At 37.2% G+C, this 22,807-nt stretch overlaps 1 long non-coding RNA gene across 1 annotated transcript; it reads left to right on the top strand.

The window, feature by feature from the left end:
- The first annotated feature begins 17,441 nt into the window (after positions 1 to 17,441).
- On the top strand, positions 17,442 to 19,116 carry LOC139743178 (uncharacterized). The gene is made up of 3 exons (XR_011711739.1): positions 17,442 to 17,658; positions 17,958 to 18,089; positions 18,932 to 19,116. It is a non-coding gene; the product is annotated as an uncharacterized lncRNA (long non-coding RNA).
- Positions 19,117 to 22,807: the final 3,691 nt, after the last annotated feature.

Raw genomic sequence — 22,807 nt, 5'->3', positions numbered from 1 at the left:
GAGAAAACCTTGACTGGAAAAAAGGCAGTTTTTGCCTGGCTCTGCCCTGCCTATTACAGGAATTAGCGCCTTGACTATTGATATCGAATGCACAATGCCCTTCATAATCCGAGACTGTTTTTTCTTTATTTCTTTTTCCGTTTAACAAGACGAATATTTCAATTATGACAATAACATGATAACTAACGGATATATTACTGAACCGATCATTTGGCAAACTTCAAGTGACGTGGTGTGGAAAAGGAACCATATTCTGGTAATCTGGAATATTCTTATGAGTGATTTTTTTTTCCTCTTCATATTTCAGTGAAAAGTACACTATTGGGACATGTGCTTTGTGCTCCTATGGTACAGTAAATGTATTGATTGTATGGATGTAAATGTTGCGGGTGTGTGTGCATTACAAGTGAGTTGACGATAACAGATAAGATAATGTATCCCCTCCTTTTTTTCCTCACTCTACATGTTCTATACACTGGGTATGCTCCTTGAAATTTTGGTCCACCTTTATGCAGCCACTGCGGTGCACGGCTTGCTTACCCGACAGGTGGTAAATGCAAAAAACTTCACTAAGGCGACTAGCATTCGACTGGTCGGCGGGTTCCTGCCGTGGGAGGGACGCGTAGAGTTGCTCTACCAAGAGGAGTGGGGTACAGTTTGCGACGACCTCTGGGACATAAATGATGCTAGAGTGGTTTGCAGAATGCTCGGCTATCCCGATGCTTTCGCAGCACGTTCTCAAGCATTCTTCGGGAGAGGCTCGGGCATCATCATCTTGGATAATGTCGCCTGCCGTGGCCAGGAATTAGATCTGATATCAGAGTGTCCGCATAATCCCGTTTTACAACACAACTGTGCCCACAGCGAAGATGCCGGTGTACTTTGCAAGCCTTGTAAGTTTTGACTTCTGCTTTCCTTTCAAATGAATTTGCAACACTGTCACTTAATCTAAATAAATAATGATAACAACAACAACAACAACAACAACAACAACAACAACAAGAACAATGAAGTACCTTGCTGTCCCGGAAAGATTCATCTAAATTATACCATACCGCCCTGGTTAGGCCTATCACGTTACGAGAGAAAATTTAGAATAAAACGGGTAACTTCATAATGTTTATACACTGTATAATTTAAGTAGGCGCTAGTTTTAAGGGAAACGAGATTTATTTCACCATTTTCCTTATTATTGTCATTCACTCATTTCAATGGCTTTTGATTAACACTCTTACCCATTTACACATTTCCCTACCTTTAATGTAATCTATGAATCTGCAAGAAAAAAAGAAAGAAACCAATACAAACTACATATTGTGAGTTACATTTATTGAGCCTATGATAGTACACGGTTTCAAGTTTCAAGTTGGTTTGTGGGGTTTTTTTTTCCTAGTCTAGTGGGATTTTAAAAAGTGTTTATAGAGGCAATTCAATTTAAAGCTGGACAAGTACTATGTTCAATTCGAGTACGCTGAATAAAATAAAGATTTAAAACGGTTCATAAGCACAATTCTAAGCACAAGACCAGCTTATTTCCATAAACAAAATGGCTACCAAGTCATCACCTTCTTACATTCTTCTAGGCTATTACTACTCGTAAATTGCAGACAGAAATACCAAATTAACACTGATTTTATTCCAAAATGAGAAGATGGCGCAGCAGAAAAGAAGTTTAAACATCATCCCAGAATATAAAGACCCTGTCACACCTTTCCGGGCAAGCTACGCGGGCTTGTTGCTTGTAGGCATTTTCCAGCACGCAGGGTAATAATTTTCTGCGGGCGGACAAGAATTTGGGCGCTTCGCGTGCGTCTTACCTCCTGGACGTGTGCTACTTACGTTCTATTCACATTCAAGTTACGGGCAAGTTGCTTAGGAATTGCCTACAAGGTGCTACCGCTACGGCCCTTCTACTGTTGTTCTACGTGGACCTCAGCGGGCAACCCCGATGACTCACCCGGAAGAAGCTTGAGCATGCTCAAGGACCCGTCAGACCTGTCTTGGGGCAACCCTTGCTTTTAACTTGCGGGGAACAATTTTCGCTCCCTGGAGGTCCCCGCAGATGGCCTGCACAGTGAGAGTACCTAGCACGTAGTCGCCCGTAGTTGCGCACGCAAGTCCGAATTACCCGTTGTCTAGCATGTTCAAAACTTGTTCCTACTGAGTCGCGGAGATTCCCTGCAGAGGTCCAAGCAAACGACATTCGGGGTAAGAGCATAATAAGGGTGTTCTACTGGCAAGGAACGGTGTCAATACTGCCAACATCCGTGTACCTAGTCAGTTTTGCAGGCGTAGAGCGAGATATACGAGCAAATTGCGTGTATGCTGTCAGAGGGTCAGTTAATACTGCCACTCTGAGACTGCTAGTTAGTTGAGAGTTAACTGTGGCCAGGATAATGGTATTCCCTGGGACATATGCCATATAAAATTGTCCTCCGGAGGAATTCCATTATTGATTGTCAGTCCACACGCGCCTAGCCTTTGGACAAGGCCTCGCGCGCGCTGCTTGTCTCTCAACAATGTCTGAAAATAGACTAACCCAGTGTGCGTTTTTGCTTAAACAGCAGTGATCGCTGGACCGAACCGCGTCAACGTCGTGGCCTGTCGCGGCCGCGGCTCCTCCAACCGTGTTCGTTGCCTTATCGCAATCAGTCTCGATTCAGATGCACAGGGGATATAAGCCCAGATCACATTGGCTCGCTGAATACCGGCCCGCAAGTGGAACATAAGTAGCATGCGTCCAGGAGGTAAGACGCAAAACTCGACCAAATCCTTGTCCGCCCTCAGAAATTCTCCTGTATTCTGGAAAATCCACACACGCAACAAGCCTGCGTAGCTTGCCCGGAAAGGTGTGACTGGGCCTGAACATGGCTGCGGGTAAATAGGATTTGCGTGCGCAACATCAGGGCAACTACGGCTGGGATACGTACTAGGTACTGTCATGTGCGTGCAATCTGCGGGGATCTCCGGGTAGCAAAAAATGCTCTCTACAAATCACACGCAAGCCCCTCCCTGCAAGGTGTGACATTGCCTTAAAATACAAATCACATTGTATTATCCATGGACCTAGGTGCACTACGTGTGTCTCAGCAACCCCTTTTCATTTGTGACCCTGCACCTCAAAACAAACAAAAAGTCGCCAGACATGAATTTTTAGTTAAGAACATATTCTGAAAGAGCAGACTTTAAGCTTTAAAATGATGTATAACTCAAATCAAATGGACTCTCCTAACCTATCTAAATATTGGAAAGAAAGCACAAACTCAGGAAAAGTGTGAACTGAGAAAAGAGGCTCTGAAGTACAATGTCTATTCAAGCGCTTAATCTTTACCAAACCGTGCTGGCTGTGCGATGAATGGGACAAAACACAGGAAGTAAACCACCAGAGTAACAACAATGGAGGGATTATCAGATTAAAATGAAATTAAGCATGCTTCATTAACACATTCTGTCCATAATTAATGCCAACGTTCAAAGCAGTAGCACTACCTTTTCGAAAGTTATTAGAGTTGAAAGTGAAGAGTGTGGACAAGGTTTTTCAGAAATGAAAAAGGGAATCTAAAGACACACCTAATCACACTATTCTACCAAAAATGTTCGAGATAAACTGCTAAAAAACCACACTTTCCTAACCGTTTTATGATACCAAATTTTAGCATAATGTAAAAGAAGTCCCGCTCTTTCAGAAAATATGAAAAAGTCAAGTTCGGCTAGGTTTACCCATTTCACTTATTTTCAGTCCTCACGCAAAATCAGTGTGTGCGACTTTATGTTCGTTTTGAGGTGCACGGTCACATTTCTTTAAGACCCTCACTTTCAACTTTGATAAATTTGAAAAGATGACGCTACTGCCTTAAAAGTTAGCATTAGTCATGCGTAATATGTTGATATAGGTTTTATCGGTCAATTTCATACTTTTGCCATTCAAATTTATTAACCTGTTCCATACTAAATTCTTGAATCCCACTGACTTAAAACAAAAGTAACCAGCTTCCCGTAGGGAATGGGTTAATGTGCATTCAAATTCACACAGCGTACGCACGCGAAAATATTCAGGCATTGAAATTCAGAATCTGAGCGATCAATTTAATGTACGGGAGTTCTATTTCGTTTTCGTCAAATCAAATTCACGCTTGGGCGTTAAATTTCCAAATGTGAGCGTTGCATTTCCTACTCGCGCATTCAAATTCACGCTTATAGTCATGCGATAATCCTGATGAGCTTTTTTGGAACGTTCAGTTTCATATTTAAGGCGATAAAGTTCCTACATCGCGCAATCAAATTAACGAAGAAAATGGGTTTGGCTGTTACCTCTTGCCTCTTGCGAGAAGACTTCTTTTTTTTTTAAGAAAGGAGAAAGGGCATTCACAACCATTGAAGGATTGCATATGGTGTAATTATGATTGATCAAAGTAAACCAATATGATAGCAATAAACAACAGACAAGAAGTATACAATGTTCATGTTATCAGTTTTAATGTAGTCGAAATTGTTTTTTTTTTTTTCAAGGGTGTCAACCAACCTTCCTTATTAAGCTTGTCTGTAGGCCTTTACAGTCCCTAATGTTTGTTTGTTTATTTGTTTCATTTTCCATCTGAGAAGATGGCTGGATAGCCATATTCAGCTGCAATTACTGGTCTTCCATGGGGGTCCATTTGTATGTAAGATGGGACCACTTCACCGGGTTAAATACCCTGCTCTTTGCGATGAATAGATAAGCGGGATCTTTTACGCGCATGAGTTATGACTCTCTCACGCATGGCATCTGCATTTTATGTCCTATTCATGGGACATTAGTTGTGCCTGTATATTCCTTTCCATGGGGTCTGAGTTCATTTTTTTTCTTCAATAAACAGGTGGACCTCAACTGCAAAATAAATAATCTTCAACATAAATCCCAATGTATTCAAAGCTAAATGAAAAAGACACACATACATGGCCCCAAACTAAGTAAATTCAGGACTTCTTTCAAATTGATTGCAGTTATGTGGAACATGGTTGCCTGTTCACGAATTTGAATGACCGACGAGATTCCGTCGCCAACTTGACATGAATTTGAATGCTCAAATGCGTGCTTCTCTCTTAAATTTGATTGCTCCGATAGTGAATTTGAATGCTCCGACAGTGAATTTCAATCCTCCGATAGTGAATTTGAATGCTCCGACAGTGAATTTCAATCCTCCGATAGTGAATTTGAATGCTCCGATAGTAAATTCGAATGAAAGGATTTTGAATTTGCTGATTCAGTGCTGCTAGCGTGGAATGCGTGAAATCTCCTTTAAAGATTCCATCACAATTCTAGAAAATGAAAGCGTTCTCGATATACAGCCGAAGCGACTTATTTTTTTCTCTTTTTTTTTTGCGTCGGCGCATGATGCATGTTTTAATACAATTGCCATTTTAATACAAAATTATGAATTACATGTGTCAGTTACCATGAGAATAACAACCATAATAAAATTATTATAAATAGAATGAACTGGTTAAGCAGGAAAGAACAAAGACGAGAAGACGATAGAGCCAGTAAAGCTTCCAATATTAAGGGTTCTCATTTGAATGGCAGCTGAATAAATACTTCTAAACCAAAGGCAAAACATATTTAACAGCTAAAACACGCAAATGGTTTTGAACAGAATAGAACTATTTACAAAAGGGACATAAAAGAAAAAAAACACAAACATAAGAAATAAAAAAGAAGAAAGGAGAAACATAAGCAGCTAAATGAATTTCCACGCCTTTTCGGTCCTCTGCTGCACAAAAGAAAATCACACCCATAGTACAGTTCTTATTTCTTCTATCATGTACATCATATAAAGCAGATTGCATTTAATGAATACGACAGCAAAAAGTTGTAATGAAACTTGGTTTCGTGTGGTTGTTGTTTTTCTTTTAATCTGGGACGAGCTGTATAAGAATGTTTCCTGTTGCAGGGACTGCTGACGTCTCTGTGCGTGTGGGTGGCTTGGGACGGAACTCTCCATGGGAAGGTCGCTTGGAGGTACGAAATGGGGATGCGTGGGGCGCCGTCTGCGACGACGGGTGGGATATCATCGCTGCCGATGTGGCTTGTAGAGAGTTGGGATTCGAAGGAGCGCAATATGCTTGGACCAGATCGAAATTCACATATGCCACCGAAGTCATCCCCGTCGTGTTGAACATCGTAAGCTGTGATGGAACAGAAAACAGCATTTCGGAATGCGATTATCAGCTCTTGTCTGGAGACAGCTGCTCCCGCGATGAATACGCTGGAGTTTCATGCATTCCAGGTAGGCAACCTGTAATAAGTTCCAATTTCTGAAGGACAAGAGAAAGATGAAAAATGCACAGAGAAAGCACGTGGATGGTGCTGGACATTTTTTTTACCAATATTTTATCTAGTTCGAGAAAAGTCTAAAAATAAAATATCATTAATATAATGCTGTACTCGGCGAACATGCACTTGGGTGCTTGTCTGTCATTAGCAAATTTGCCTTATCCCTAGCTGACTTGTTCTATTTATTTCTCCTTCTTCTTGTTTTTTTCTAATTGAATTAATGATTATAATCTTCCATTCATTTTGTTTAAACCTACACAAACCATACTACATTGTCGGTCATCTCATTAGACTAGGATGCATGTCCCGCGCAGTTTTGTTATGTAGAAAGTTTGTACATGTAGCATGTGATATAAGCCTTGGATGTACTAACCGGAGGGCCAAACCCCAAAAAGTCGCTTACTTAACGAGTGAGTTGCACTCTCTCTACAAACTAAGTAGACCATGCTTATTTTCAGGTTTTTATTGTAAGAAACAACATTCCACTGGTCTACCTCAAAAAATTTGTTGCGAAAGCCTCCAAATCCAAGATGGCGTCCAAGATGGCCGCCATATTTACTGAATTTGTTATTTGAAAGATAGAATTTGATTAAAAAATCAGATTTCAACAAATTTGATGTCATGTGAAAGAGAATAAAATTTTCTACAAGTTGATACCATTTTTGTGGGTTATTGTGATAACTGGATTGAGATTTTAAGGAAAAAACACTCATTTTTGGATATTTTTCTGAAAAAAGGAAAATCATGAAAATGCTTGATTCAGCATAAATCAAAGAAAGACTGAAGGATTATCTTGAAACGTTTCAAGAATTTTGTTTGACATATAATTAATATTTGAAGAAAATTAGGGGTCATTACCGTTTTCGGTTCAGGAGTTATAATGTCTCAAACTTGAAAACTCACTATGTAAAAATGGCCACTTTAGTTGTGACAAGACCTTGTTGGTCGTAAAAAAAGCCTGCGCACGCCAAGACTACTACACGCACCACTGGCACTGGCGCTTGTAGCAGTGCCAGTGTTGCGTGTAGTAGTCTTGGCAAACGCAGACTTTTTATTTGACAAACAAGGGTTTGTGCCTGCAAACTAACTTTTCATACCAAGTGGTAGCTCAGGTAACGCTGATTGCTATTATTTCAAAGTAGATTGTTCTGAAGCAGATGAGATGAAGCAAAAAATGTCTTTCAAATAGAGGTAGAAGCTTGAAACAACCTTGCTTCAGAAAGTTTAAAACAAAATTTGGATCAATCACTCAAAAAATTCAAGATTGCAGGCCATCAAAGCTGACATAGTGTATTGCGCCAAAGTAAATGTATCATTTCGATTTTGATACAATTTAGTCTGTTTTGCTGTCTATTCATATGGTTTTTATATATTCTGAACATTTTAATGCCATTTCAAACCATCTTAGGTTTTTATGGAGACACTTTTCAGAATGCAATATGAATATTTCTCTAAAAAGTTTTAAAAAATAAAATTAAAAATGTTTATGAAAACCATGCAGAAATTAACATCTTTCCCATATAATCAATATTTGGAGAAAATCAGAGGTCAGTATTGTATTTGGTCCAGGAGTTATAATGTCTCTAACTTGAAATCCCATTTTACATAATATGTTATTTGCACGCATCTGTTCCCAAAGACGTCACAGAGGGTCAAATCCAAGATCGTGCTTACTTTTCGAGTTCCACTCTCTCTATAAACAAGACCACACATAATATTAAGCATACTAAGCAATGTTCCGTAAGTGCACCTCAGTAGATTTGTTGCAAAGTACAGATGCGGTCCAACAGGGCCACCATTTTATTGAAATTAACATTGCAAACATAAAATTTGATAGAGACATTGGATTGCAACAAATTTGATGTCATATGAAAAAGAGTAAAACTTTCTAAAAGTTGATACCACTTTAGCTGTGTATTGTGATATATTGGGGGGGTTGTTTGCTTCGCTTTTTTTGGGGGGGTCCATATTTTTATATTGTTTTGAAAAAAGGAAGAAAGGTAAAAATGCATGATTTAGTATTTATCAAAGAAGAACTGAAGAATTACTTTGAAACCTGCGATTGAGATTGAGATTTACTGAGATTGAGACATAATTCATATTTCTGGAATTACAGGCAATATCATACACTGTTGACAATTTAACATCTAAAACTTGAAAAAATTATATTTATGCATTATAAATTTTGCTTACAATGTGTTTACATGGTCACATGTAATACTGTAATGGTCTAGTGACTTGCAAGTATCTGCAAACTAACTTTTCATGCCAAGTGGTAGGTGACGCTGGTCGCTATATACTGTAGCATTTCATCATAGTAGATTGTTCTGAGGCAGATAAGATTGAACAGAAAGTATTTTCCAAAAAAGAGATAGGAGCTTAAAATTTGGCACAAATTTTGCCAATGTGTAATATTTCGCGATAAAAATAGTATCCACACAAAATTCAAGATGGCGGTAATTAATCGAGGTTGTCGTTCAAGGCATTATTTACCATTAGTGCACGTAAAACAAAAATCCAGCTTTACTTAATTCCTCAAACTAGTTCTAAACTATGAGTTAGGGATTAATGTACAAACTTAAATCAATATAATTAATGCTAAATATTGTTAGATATACTAAATAGATCTGATAAGAATGTTTTTTTTTTATGTCAACAGTTATCATGGTTATGGTTTCTTGAAAAGAAATGGTGATATCTCCGTATGTTTTAGGCTTTATTATAATTTTTTTACATGGTAGAATGTTTTGTAATACAACTAACCTGCACATATAAATCGAATGTGATATCTCTCCCAATGGTAAGCAATACATTTAGTGTGTTGCGTCAAACGTCAAAGTTATCTCAACTTATAACTTATAATTTGATATGTTTTTTTAATCTTCTTACATTGCTGTCTATTACATAATTATTTCTATACATCCGAACGATGTTGTACTAGTGTAAACCATATTGAGAGTCTTTTTTTTTTTGGGGGGGGGGGGGTGGAGCTCATTCCAGTGTTTGGGTAAGGCCCAATCTTTGATAAAAAAGAAATGCTTCTGTATCAAAGATATGTTTTTTTACTTGTATGTTACTCTGCTGTTGTAGAAACGTGAATGATGATGGTATATGTGTAATAATGTCTGATCCGTAGATGTCCTTGAAAGCCCTTCTGATCCGAACCCCCCCCCCCAAAAAAAAAAAAAAAAGAATCCAACATGTGTTATGCGAAATTACTTTTCAGTATATTGTTCGAATAAAATCGTCCAAATTGATTATTCGTGCTATATATTCACATTTACAAATAAGCATGCTGAAACTGTATTTTCCGTTATCAGATTTTTCTTACATTGTTTTTAGGCTGATTTCATGTGGGTTATAGTGACACAATTGATCTGAACTTATGCCATTGGTAGATGCTTTCCTATATTAGATATCAGGATCACTCGAGAGTGAAAATGTTCATTTTCATTCATCTTAGAGTGACCTCGGGGATCACTCGAAGAGTGACGAGTGATCCCTAAGGCAGGGCTCGACAGTAACGGTGGTCCGATGTCAGAATGTCAGAAATGAAGAATTTGGTGGCCTGATCGGGCCACCAAAAAAGGTCGGATATTTGCCTTTGGGCCACCAAAAATGAAAGTTAGTGTTGAGCTCTGCCTAAGGTCACTCTATAATGAGTGAAAATGAACATTTTCACTCAAAAATCACTCAAATTTCACTCTAAATTCACCGTTTTCTGTTATTCACTCCTCACATCAAAAGTAAAAACTTCCACTCGATTTGTTTTTTCTTTTTCGGAGAGTAGAATATCACTGGTTTAAAAAATGTGTCCATAAAAACTTAAGACGGTTTAACCCTATAAAGCCCAAGCTATTTTGACCCCTACCAGGCCCAAGGGGGGGGGCACATTGTGCCCCCCCCCCCCCCGATATAACTTCCTTATTATATGGTGTATGACCGTCATATTTGGCACATGGGTAGAGCAACTCATATTCTACATGACCCGACATTTGAAATTTCCCAAGGTCATCCACTGAGGGCGCTATTTACCAAAATATAAAGAAATACATAGGAAATATGCTAAAATCATGTTTTTTCTTTGTATTTCTTTATCCCCAGTATATATGTTTCTATTTTATATCAATCATTTTCATATTTACCATAAAGGAAAAGCAAGTCAATCTTCACAATTTGTAATGGTTAAAATTGCTCAAGGTCAACATGTGGGGGCGCTATTCATTACAATATAAAGAAATATATGAAACATATGATGCATTGCTTGGAATGGGTACATATATTGGTATCACATTTCATATTTCCAAAATATTGAAATTTTGAGTTTGCAGATTGATAATATGATAAACAAATGATATTACAGGCAAAGCTTGTGTGAAAATAACCCAAAATAAAAGGGTCCTCTTTGAAAAATGCTGTATTTTCGATTATTTCTATTATATCTATTGTTTGATGCCTATGTCGTGGAAAAATAAAGGAAATAATAAGAAGAGCATTTCAGGGTAATTCACAACCATTATTACTTCACATTTTGGTCCTTCAGCAGATTACTGCCAAGAAAACCCCCATTTCATCCATTATTATACTGTTAACTGAAATTGGAACAGAAAATCATGCAAAATCTGACGAACATGGTTGTCAGTTTACGGTTGCCATGGCAACCAGCAATATCGAATATGGCTAAATTATATATCAAAATGTTTACAATAAGATTCTAGGAAAAGTCACCAAATTTGGCTGAAATCGAGTAAAGGGTGTGGGAGTGGCAAACGAAAATATGGTAGGGGGGGCACAATGTGCCCCCCCCCCCCTTGGGCTTTATAGGGTTAAGATAGCACAACAGACAAATTTGTATCAAAAACGAAATAATACATTTAATTTGGCGCAATACACTATGTCAACTTTGATGGCTGTCATCTTGATTTTTTTTTTTGAGCGGTTGATCTAAATTCTCTCTTAAACTATCTATAACAAGATTGGTGCCAAGTTTCAAGCTACTACCTCTATTTGAATTTTTTGCTTCATCTCATCTGCTTCAGAACAATCTACTTTGAAATAATAGCGATCAGTATCACCTGAGCTACCACTTGCTATGAAAAGTTAGTTTGCTGGCACAAACCCTTGTTTGTGAAAGAAAAAGTCTGCATTTGTCAAGACTACTACACGCACCACTGGCACTGCTACATGCGCAAGTGCCAGTGGTGTGTGTAGTAGTCTTGGCGCGCGCAGGCTTTTTTTACGACCAGCAAGGTCTTGGTCACAACTAAAGTGGCCATTTTTACGTAGTGAGTTTTCAAGTTTGAGACATTATAACTCCTGAACAGAAAACGGTATTGACCCCCAATTTTTCTCTAAATATTAATTATATGTCAAACAAAATTCTTGAAACGTTTCAAGATAATCCTTTGATCTTTCTCTGATTTATGCTGAATCAAGCAATTTCATGATTTTCCTTTTTTCAGAAAAATATCCAAAAATGAGTGTTTTTTCCTTAAAATCTCAATCCAATTATCACAATAACCCACAAAAATGGTATCAACTTGTAGAAAATTTTATTCTTTTTCATATGACATCACATTTGTTGAAATCTGATGTTTCTATCAAATTCTATCATTTAAATAACAAATTCAGTAAATATGGCGGCCATCTTGGACGCCATCTTGGATTTGGAGGCTTTCGCAACAAATTTTTTGAGGTAGACCAGTGGAATGTTGTTTGTTACAATAAAAACTTGAAAATAAGCATGGTCTACTTAGTTTGTAGAGAGAGTGCAACTCGACCTCTGTTTTTAGCTTTTGGCCCCCCGGTTATACACCCCGTTAACACCGTAAACTGATACAGGATATGTAATTCTTTTCTCTCTCATACACGGTTTTCCTCCTATACTTAGACTTTCGTCTTGCTGAACCAAATGGAACAGCACCAACAGGGGGCGTGGTTGAGATTTTCTACAATGGGTCATGGGCCAGCGCGTGCATAAAAAATTACACTACATATGGGATTGCCGACATCTTGTGCAGTTCTATTTATGACACTGATCGCTGGGAATACATACACATGCAAAACATCAAGCACTCCGCTGACAACTTCCTACCTGTCGACATCCGCTGTTTCCCGGAAGGTTGCTGGTATTTTGACCCCGAAGATTTCCAAATGGACCCACTGAATTGTGATGAGGCGAATTTTATTTATGGTGTGCGATGCTTTCCTCCAGGTATCAGTATGAAAAAAAAAAATATATATATGGTATATTATTCATTGAAATGTCTCTTTATTTACCATATCTTTGAGTCACCCCTTAATTATGAGGAACCTAATCGGTGGCAATGGATTTTAGACACATCGATGACATTATTTGGTTTCATTTTAAAGGCATTATTTACCCTTTGCAGATGAAGTATAAACCAGCTTTAGTGCTTCAAATAGTTCTGAAATGTGAGTTGGGATAGAAACAACCAATGTAAAAATTAGCAGTATTAACGGAGTTGAGTATAGTAACATAAAAATCGAGAATGTTAACAATAGATGTAATGAAAATGTTCCTAGACTAAACAGCCAACAGTTATGATTTATTGAAAAAAATGATATGTCCTTATATTCTATGCTTTAATGAAAAATCTTTTTGAATGTTTGTGATGCAACTGACATACATGTATGTATCATATGTGATATCTGGAACATCACTGCTCCCAAGAGGAAATGTTGTTAAGGCTATTTCCCTTTACTTATTTCAATTTATATCTAACAACAATTCAATACTTTATTTGAATACGCAATATTACACAAGATCCATACATTGTAATCAAAGACAAACTGTGGGAAGTTAAAAAGTACATGTGCGACTTTTTATGATTGATACCAAATCCAAACCATTAGAAATGGAGCATTGGCTTCTGGTTTGCGGTCTCCTAAAAAAAAAAACACACACACAAAACAATAACTTATTGTTGAAAACAAAACCCAGGTAAAGCACCTAAGAAAAGACAAGAGATTAAACAACAAACACCCAAACAAGCATTTTGTAGTTCTGTTAGAAAGGTGAAGAAAAATAATTAGCATGGAAGGAATAACTGCAACATTAATATCATTTTCATCAAAGTGGTGTAATCATATCGATAAGCGGTAAGAATGTCATTGTTGCTAACAAAGTTCTTCAAACTTACACATAATATATCAAACCTGAAAAATTTACTCGTGATACGATGGGAGATATATCAAGATAATAAGGAAGAGAGAGAGAGAGAAAGAGAGAGAAGGGTGGGGTTGTTAGCTGGGGTAGGGAAAATGGATACAGCGTTAAGACACAGTGGAGCTAACAATGAGAATCGTGTACATTTCAGATGAATGTGACGGACGTGTGTGTCCAGGAAATTCCATCTGCACGATGTCGGGAGATACTGAGCCACCATCGGCACACTGCTTGTCCCCCGATCTGGAACGAGAGGCAACCTGTCGAGGCAATGAAGGTATCAAGTACTCAAAGAAATGACTTGGGCCATCGGCAGTAAATGGGGTGGGAAAAAAGGTGTTCGTAAAAATGCCAGAGGCAAAAATGTCAGACGTAAAAAAAATGTGCGAAGTAAAAATGTGCGAAGTAAAAATGTCAATGGTAAAAACGTCACAGGTAAAAATGTCAGAGGTAGAAATGTAAGAGGTAAAAAAAAAATGTCAGGAGTAAAAATGTCATAAGTTAAAATGTCAGAGGTAAAAATGACAGAGGTAAAAATGTCAGAAGGAAAATTGTCAAAGGTAAAGATGTCAGAGATTAAAATTTCAGAGGTAAAGTGTTCAGTGGTCGAAATGTCAGAAGTCAAAATGCAAGAGAGAAAAAGTCATTGGTAAAAAAAATAGGCGTAGAGAACGAAGTAAAAGTGTCAAAGATTTTTTTTCTTCATGTTTCTGACACCCTTCTCGCAACACGTGCTTCCCGTGCCTTCTCCTGAAAAAAGCATAGGGGAGACCGGGGAGAAATATGGGAAACTCTTGTAACTTGAATAATGCTCGGCCAATCAACAATTCAATTATATCACTAAAAAGATGAGCCTCGATACACCTCAAAATAGACATATTAGCAACTGTACAGCTCTACACTTAAGTTGAAAAAAAAAAAACCAATTGTTTTCATAACCCCTTTATGTTACTTTTTCATTGTTTCTTAGTTTCTTGTAAAATATCTAACTTACTACATAGATCTGGCAGGTCATATACTGATTCAAACTTTATTTTCACTTTCTTTCTCCAACAGAATGTACAAGAAACAATATCATCAATTTGACATGCGAATCGTTGTAAATATATATAACCAGACAGGATTAACAACATGTTGTTGTCTACATAATCAGTACAATAAAGATACACACACTCTATATACACCCTGAGGAGAAAAAAAGTGCAGGTACCCACTCAAAAGACTAAGCTTGTAACATGTGGATACCTCTGAGGGAAAGGGGGAAAACGGGGTGAAAACTTACAACTACGAAGAGTGCGGAATAGAGGAAAAAAAAGCAAAAGTGTGAAAAAAGGGAACAAAAAACAGGGAAAAGAGGAAGAGAGAGAGAGAGAGAGAGAGAGATGCCAAAAATTGTTGATGCATACACCAAGGGCGAAAGCCCACAGAGACAATTAGCCAAGTGTTTTCGAAAGTGACACATTGTCGAGCAGCTGCCAGCGGAGGAGATTCAACTGTCAGGACGAGAGAACGAGAGCACGTATAGAATACTACCAGGTAGTAAAAATAATTGATGCCTCAAGAGAACGCAGCCTTACAGTGAAAGAAGAGAAGATGATATCGTGCTTACAAAATATATTACAAAATGAAATACATTCAATTACAATATAAGACTTCAAAAGAAACATTTTCAATCTCGTTTTAAAAGAATTCAATGAAGGTGCATTTTTTATATCCATAGGAAGGGAGTTCCAGAATCTTGGACCTACTCTCTTAATTTCTAGGACTTAAATTTTAAATCTTTCTTACGACTTAAAATATTTTAAGTCTTTAAGACTTATTTTAGGTGGCTTCGATTAAAAGTTGAGTGTCGAAGCTGTTCGCAATCTAAATCTAACAAGGACTTAAACTTTCAGCCAATCAGATGACTTGTAAATGACGTCATGCGCTATCTTGAACCGCCTAAAACCGGATCGAATTGGCGCTGGCCGTCACTTTGCTTCATGCGATGCTAGATAGCGTAGTCATACACACACATTCAGTGCACAATATGTACATTGTACATGTACTATAGTACTTGTACCTACCATATAACCATACCGACCATTTGCAAACAAACGCTATTGACTCGAACAGTTGAGTTGGTCTTGAAGGCAGAAGTCATGCAGGCCGGAGTTTTTTGAGGGTATGATCTGACGGAAGCTTGACCAAGTTGCTTAAAGGTGAGCATATTACTGTATGAATGCTTAAGAATGTGTTTGATAACTCTGGGACTCAGTAACCAAAGATAAAAGATGTTAAGATGTGCACTAACCGCCCTACATTTTTTTTTTTTTTTTTTTGGCGAGTTTGAGCCTTGCCACTGTATTATACAGCGCTGTCCATCCCTGAAGCGCCAGTGCTAACGTTAGCTGTTCATGGCTAATGTGTCTATCCAAACATTGTAACAAGTTACATGTAGGCTAACGTTATACTAGTATTCCGTGGGGGCTCTATTTCGGTGAAGCTGCAAGTACAAGTGTAATAATACAGGGACTCTTTATAAAGCGCCCATTCTACCTAATGATTTACGATGTGGGTGTCTTGACTGAAAGGTAAAGCTATGGGCATAACAGGCTACTGTAGCGTAGGCCTAACTGTCGTCTAACACTGAGTAACAGTAACAAGTTAGTGTCAGTTCACCCCTTCCTACACTCTTGTAAGGTTTAATTTATCAATTTCTACGTAGAAAGGCACAGTTCTAGGCCTTATCATGCCCCACTATGCTGTGATAAAATGTAGGGCATATGCTGTTAGATGGGTTTTTGTTTAGGCCACCAATAGTACGTAGACCCTATGGGCGCTACAATTGAACTGCGACCAGCCCAAACACGAAGCCCCCTGTGTGATGAGCACCTCAGGGTTTAGGGCGCCAATGTTGCAATGCCAGTGCAGTGGCGTCAAGCTCTGAACTGTAAAAACTTCTATCGCATGGGCCATATTGGCTGACATCACCAATTTCCATTGACTCCCATATTAAAATAGGGGGTCTACAATTAATAAACAGTTTCTGTTCCATTGCATGACTAGGTCTACTGAGTCTGATGTCACAATAAACAATTACCTTTGGTGTGTGCACTCAACACTCTTACTATTAAGCGTGCATCATGTCACTCATTTTACTGGAATAATCAACTTCAATGCTACTTGCACTCGGCTGCGTACATGTGTATGTAATGTGAATGTGCTACTGATTTGCATTCCATGAAAATACTTCTATTATTATTACTACCACTCAGTAGTAGGCCTGGACACCTAGGCCTTATGGTTGCCATTTCTGCACTGAATTCAAGACTCTTTCTTGAACTAGTAAGTCTGTTTATTAGTATTATTGTTGAAGGCGTTGTATGAAACAAATAATGTATGGGATTAACTCGTGCAATGGAACAAGATTTCGCACCTGGATAAAGGTATTCTACTCCAGTTTTTCTCTTTGTAGCATAATCAATGTGGTGATCTGTGTTTGAGTAGAAGGATCTAGACTTAAAAATTCTACAGATCTACACTTCTGGCTGAGATGTATGCATTAAGCATCACATACACCAATGAGAGAATGTAGTGAAGTTTTACAATATATGAGGCCTTTTTTTATTTTTTACTTTTAATATTTTTTAAGATAAAGGGAATGCAAATTACCTGTTATTTGTATAATTTGTACTCCAAGGAGTACTCTGTCAGGACTATCCCTTCTTGGTGTTTAGATATGCAAGACATCCCTGGTATTTCTAAAAATTGATTTTAAAGATAACATCTGAAACAAAAATCAGAGATATCGGTCTCATTTTTTCCTCCAGCATGAAATACAACCCTCGAGACCAATAAGAAATAATTAATTACATAAAAATCTAGAAATGTGGCTATGGCGACCGTTTATACCCCCGAAGCATATTTGTTTTCTTCCTCTTTTTTTTGTCAAGCGTTTCTGTTTTTCATTTTCCACTTCCTTATCACTGATATTTCACAGTTTTTGTGTTTATTTTCAGATCAATGCGGACTTTGCCCAGTTGTACCGAGAAAAGTGCAGGAGATGGTGAACAGATGGGGGCCATTTTACGTCAATAGAATCTTGCACTTGCCAAGCGAAACCACCCTTAGTTGCAAGACATCGTAAGAAGATGTGAAGACATGGATGGAGACAGTAAGTCCTTCCGCCAATCCTCATAGATCTTGTGGCATTGATTATAATTACTGGAACAATTTCTGTCCAAAGTGTAAGAGTAAAACTTACTCATTTGTTTATGCTTCATTGCTATTACACTTTTCAGGAAAGTGAATGTGTACGAGTTTGCTCTTCATAGACTGATATTGATAATAAGTCGAAAACTGAATGTTAGGGATTGTCAGAGCTGATACAATACATCATATCTAATATGTTAAAGAGAATGGGTGAAATACGTAAAGTTGAAAAAAAAAATTGTATTGTGTTCCATTCTATAGGAATTTTGTGGAATGTCACTACTTGCAGCGATGCTTCACAGACCCAACATCCCCATGTAGAAGAAAGGGAGAGGACCTCTCATGCTCCCGAGGGATGCCCAGCAGTACCTGGTGCAGAATGACTATGTGCCTGTAAGTACAGTATATGCTTAATGTTCATAGACTTGAAATCAGTTTATGATCAAATCATTGAGCTTCCAATTTTGAGAATTATCAATACATATGCATGTTTCATTGGGCTTTTAAGTACCAGCTCATGTTTAGAGAAGAATATTTGAGCTTCGTATCTTACAAAGCAAGACTTGTGTAGAATCTGCATGTACTCAGTAACAGGTGGAATTTAAAAATCTGAATTTCTCATGTTGTCGTGAGAAATGCAAAGTTTTCTTCTCTGATATATCAGTGTTTTTGAAGCGATTCTTCTCAAACAAACTTTAGAACATTCAGCAATGAGTATTGTGTAGGGGTATCTACCGTGTTTTGACAGTTTTCTTTTAAATTCATTAAATTACGGATTAAAAATGCATGCTGACTTCTATTGATTTGTAATAATATGTACATCAAATATCTTATGAGTCTGGAACATGTAAATATCAAGTAGGCCCCACCCCGATGATGGCAAAAAGTAATCTGATTTCTGGGAATTTTTTTCAAGGCTTTGAGGTTTACCAGATGAGACAAAATGTTTTAAAATAATATGTTCCGAAATATATCAGAAATATTTACTTGTACATCACAAACTAATAGTTATGTGATGAATATGTTATTAGTTCATTGTATTTAAGATCAATATGTAAAATTATATTTTAATATTTTTTCCCTCCAGAGTGCCCTCTCACTGAAAACTTAACTTCCCTCTATGTGATGCAAAGTTTATTTGATAATAATTGTAGCCTTTGTCATTTGCTCAAACGATTCAAGTGAAATTTAGTTCGAAATATCAGTAGTGCTATACATGTTTAATCTCTTTTCAGGTAGGAACCAATGTTCATGGCATTGCTGATGCAGAGACTCCAACCCCAGCCCCAAGCATCTTCTGATCTGGAGATTCTCCCACCTGAAAGCCCTAGCAAACGGGAAACGCCAAGTTGATCCGCGCGAAACGTATACATCACGAGCGAGAAGCGCGAAGTTCAGTGATGCTAAAGATGCCACCTTCAGCCAGCCCTGTTTAGTCAGATAAGGGAGTGACTAGACGTACATCCAGTATTTTTTCATCCTGGACAAGACCATACTAAGTCCAGGCTGGAGATGACCGGAAGCAAGAATTTGACAGACTCTTTAAAGCCCACTGTGTCTTCATCGTCAAATATGCTTGGGTGCTTGAAGCATTCTTTGATTTTGTGGCGGCATATTCATGTACTGCTACAATCCCAAGTGAGGGCTTCGTTCTGGGCATTAGCCACGAACTTCAAGAACACGTCAGTGTATGATGCTAGTAAGATTTTCCGACATTGTGCCACAAACCCATACACACAAGAAGCATATCTGATTTGCCCTGATGTGCAGCAAAGTTTTCTTAATTTTCGGTGAATTCTTAAATCAAAGTAACACAGGTAAAATGCTGCAATGTTTCCTTTGAAGATACTATCATGCATAATGTTTGACTCATGGATATTGAGTTATGTTATGTGTGCCTCACTTTTCCATTTATATTGAGCTACAAATCCATGCACACAAGAAGCATGTCTGTCATGCCCTGGTTGTAGTAAAGTTTCCTTGTAATTTTTTTGTGTGTGCATTTTTAAATGAAAATAACACAATAAGGAAAGTTAATGGCGCAATGTTTCCTTTAGAGGTGCTATCATGTATGTGTGTGCCTCACTTTTGCATTTGCATTGCTACGTGAACATTTAAACAATATTTCAAGTGTTTATACATGTCCAGTTTCAATTTATTTATTGTTCATCTTTGGCTTGTTTTCTGTATATTATGTCTGGTTGATGATGAAAAAAAAAAGTAATGCCAGATCCGCATTGATTTAAATTGAAACAAGAAAGTTTAAGTTCCCCTGAACACTTTTGTAATTATTCAACGATTACCTAATTTTCATCACTCCCACAGTGTTGTTGAGCCATTGTCCATCACATTTATTGAGCGCTGATTTGTTGCTATTTTCATTATGACGTTGTGGCTAAACACATTAATATGAAACTCTCTATTTATAAAGAAATAAACTTTGGTTTTCCAGCCAAAGTATGTACTTGAACCCACGAGGAAGGATAGATTCAGCGCAGATGGGCACCTTAAACAAATTTAGAGCATTTGACTTGAAATTTGGCACACATGACCACTATGGTATATAGATATGGAAACAATGTGGTGAGCAATGCGTTGCCATGGTAACAGCTTTTTTTAAACCAAAAAACATACAAAAATATTGTGGATTCAGCTAACTTAGAATAGTCTTCGAGCATTTAGCTAGAAATTTGGCACAAAAGACCACTGTGGTATATAGATGTGTAAACGTATTCTTTCGTAAGTGTCGATCAATGTGTTGCCATGGTAACGGCATATTTTGAATGAAAATCATACAAAAATATTGTGGATTCAGTTAACTCCCTCACTCTTTGAGTAATTGGCTTGACATTTGGCACATGCAACAACTTTAGCATATAGATGTGCAAACTTAATCTTTCATCAATGGTGAACAATGCGTTGCCATGGTAACAGCATCTTTTCACTAAAATGCATACAAAGATATTGTGGATTCATGTAACAACCTCAGTCTTTGAGCATTTAGCTTGAAATTTGGCACACCTGACCACTATGGTACGTACATGTGCAAACTTAACCTTTCGTCATTGTTGATCATTGTGTTGCCATGGTAACAACATAGTTTGAATGAAAATCATACAAAAATATTTTGGATTCAGGTAACTCCCTCAGTCTTTGAGCATTTGGCTTGAAATTTGGCACATGCAACCATTGTAGTTCAGAAATATGCAAACTTCATATTTCATCATTGTTAAACAATGTGTTGCCATGGTAACGGTGCATTTTCAATGAAAATCATACAAACATTTCGATTCTCCTGTCTCTGTTTAGAGCATTTTGGCTTCAAATTTGGCACATGTTACCTCTACATTACCTAGATGTGCAAAAAATCTTTTGTCACTGTGGAAAATGTGTTGCCATGGTAACAGTATATTTTGCATGAAAATGATACACTAATGTGAATTCAACTAAACCCCTCACCCTTTTAGCATTTAGCTTGAAATTTGGCACATATGACGGCTATGATATAGGGCCTATAGTTGTGCAAACTTCATTTTTTTCTTAATGTCCAACATTGTGTTGCCATGGTTACACAATTTTTAGTAAAAACCATAGAAATCGTCAGTTTATTTATCTTGCTCACTCAGTTTTTGAGCACTTGATTTGAGAGGTGGAACAGTGCATTGCCATGGTAATTTTTTTCTTTATTAAAAAGTAAGAAAAAATAATCCTGGTTGAGCTAATTCCCTTGGGTGGGGGTATATTAATCACAATGAGTGATAATTCTAGTTAAAAATTCAGATTGCATCACTTCAACATAGTGCTTTGTTACAAGATATGACATCAAAGTAATTAAGAAACTAGTGGTCCATCTCACTTGAACAGTCTCTTGAGATGGTTCCCTGTCATCAGTTGAGATGGATTCTTAAATATCAATAGATTAAGCAGGAATTTGTATATTCTTTTGTCAAACATTTTGTCTACCAAAATGCAGTATGGAAATGTACTTATGTAAATCCATTTCAGACAATCGATATTCAAGGAATTTTAGAAGTAAGTTTAGAATGTTAATTGTTATTTGAGCTTCTTAATGTTTTAAGGTGAATTTACTTCAGAGTTTACATAGATCTTGCTCCCTACTGTTGTATGTAATACAGTTTGGATTCAATTGTAAATTTTCCCTACGGAATAGTGGAAAAATTAGGGAAGTCTGGTAAGAAATAAGGAAATGTAACACGTTTTCAGAAAACATTTCTCGACTAGTCTGTATGAATATGCAAATACATGCAGGTGAAAAGTGTAAAAATATTTTGAAGGAATGACATCATCAATTCCCTCATTTGGACGTTCATAAAGCCTGGACAAGATCTGTTTTCTGGAAATGTGTGAAATTGAAAAGAGGCATATCTTCCTTATTTCGTAGCTGATTTTCATAGTCTTTACACCATTCTGTGTAGGGAAATTTCTTCTCTTTTCTAATTTGATTACACTAATTTTGGCCTTTACTTCCCTCTTGATTAAATTTATACTATGCATCATTCCAAAAAATCAAATAATTCTTTAAATTGCATGCATGGGACGTACAAAGCGTGTAAATCTAAACGTCAACTTAATGGAGGCTGTATTGTTTATTACACAGCATCATTTCTAAAATTTAAGTTATTAGAATTCATATATAATCTTATATTTGTTCATAGTTTCCATCTTACGACTTAACGATGCTCACCAGGGAAAGAAATACATAAAATGAAAGTGAATCGAGTCGTATGGAGTCATCTTGCAAGATTTAAAAAAAAAAGTGAAAAAAAAGTAATCTATTTGGCAATGAAGGTTCCAGTCGTCTACTAACTTGTTTACAGAACACAGTGAAAGAAGCATCAGTAACATGAATGTGAAGATGTGACCATCTGAGACTATTGCAAAATATGCTCTGTTTTCATCATGTCGTATTTCATTTTTTCTGGAGCCTACATGTGTATGACAATCATCTGTATATTTTGTGACTTATCGATGTTTGTGAAAAAATGCATCAGTTTGATTTTGTTAAAATAAATAGACCTTTACATGTGAAGAAAGTGCATCAATTGGCTGTCATTTTCAGTAGTCTGAGTTTAAATCCATGATGGATTTAT

This window comes from Diadema antillarum, unplaced genomic scaffold (genome assembly GCF_040938485.1).
Source record: "Diadema antillarum isolate AM-2024a unplaced genomic scaffold, OU_Dant_1.0 seq00001055_RagTag, whole genome shotgun sequence".
NCBI classification, from domain to species: Eukaryota; Metazoa; Echinodermata; class Echinoidea; order Diadematoida; family Diadematidae; genus Diadema; species Diadema antillarum.
Note: the sequence above shows the minus strand (reverse complement) of the source record. Positions and strands in the feature narration are given on the sequence as shown.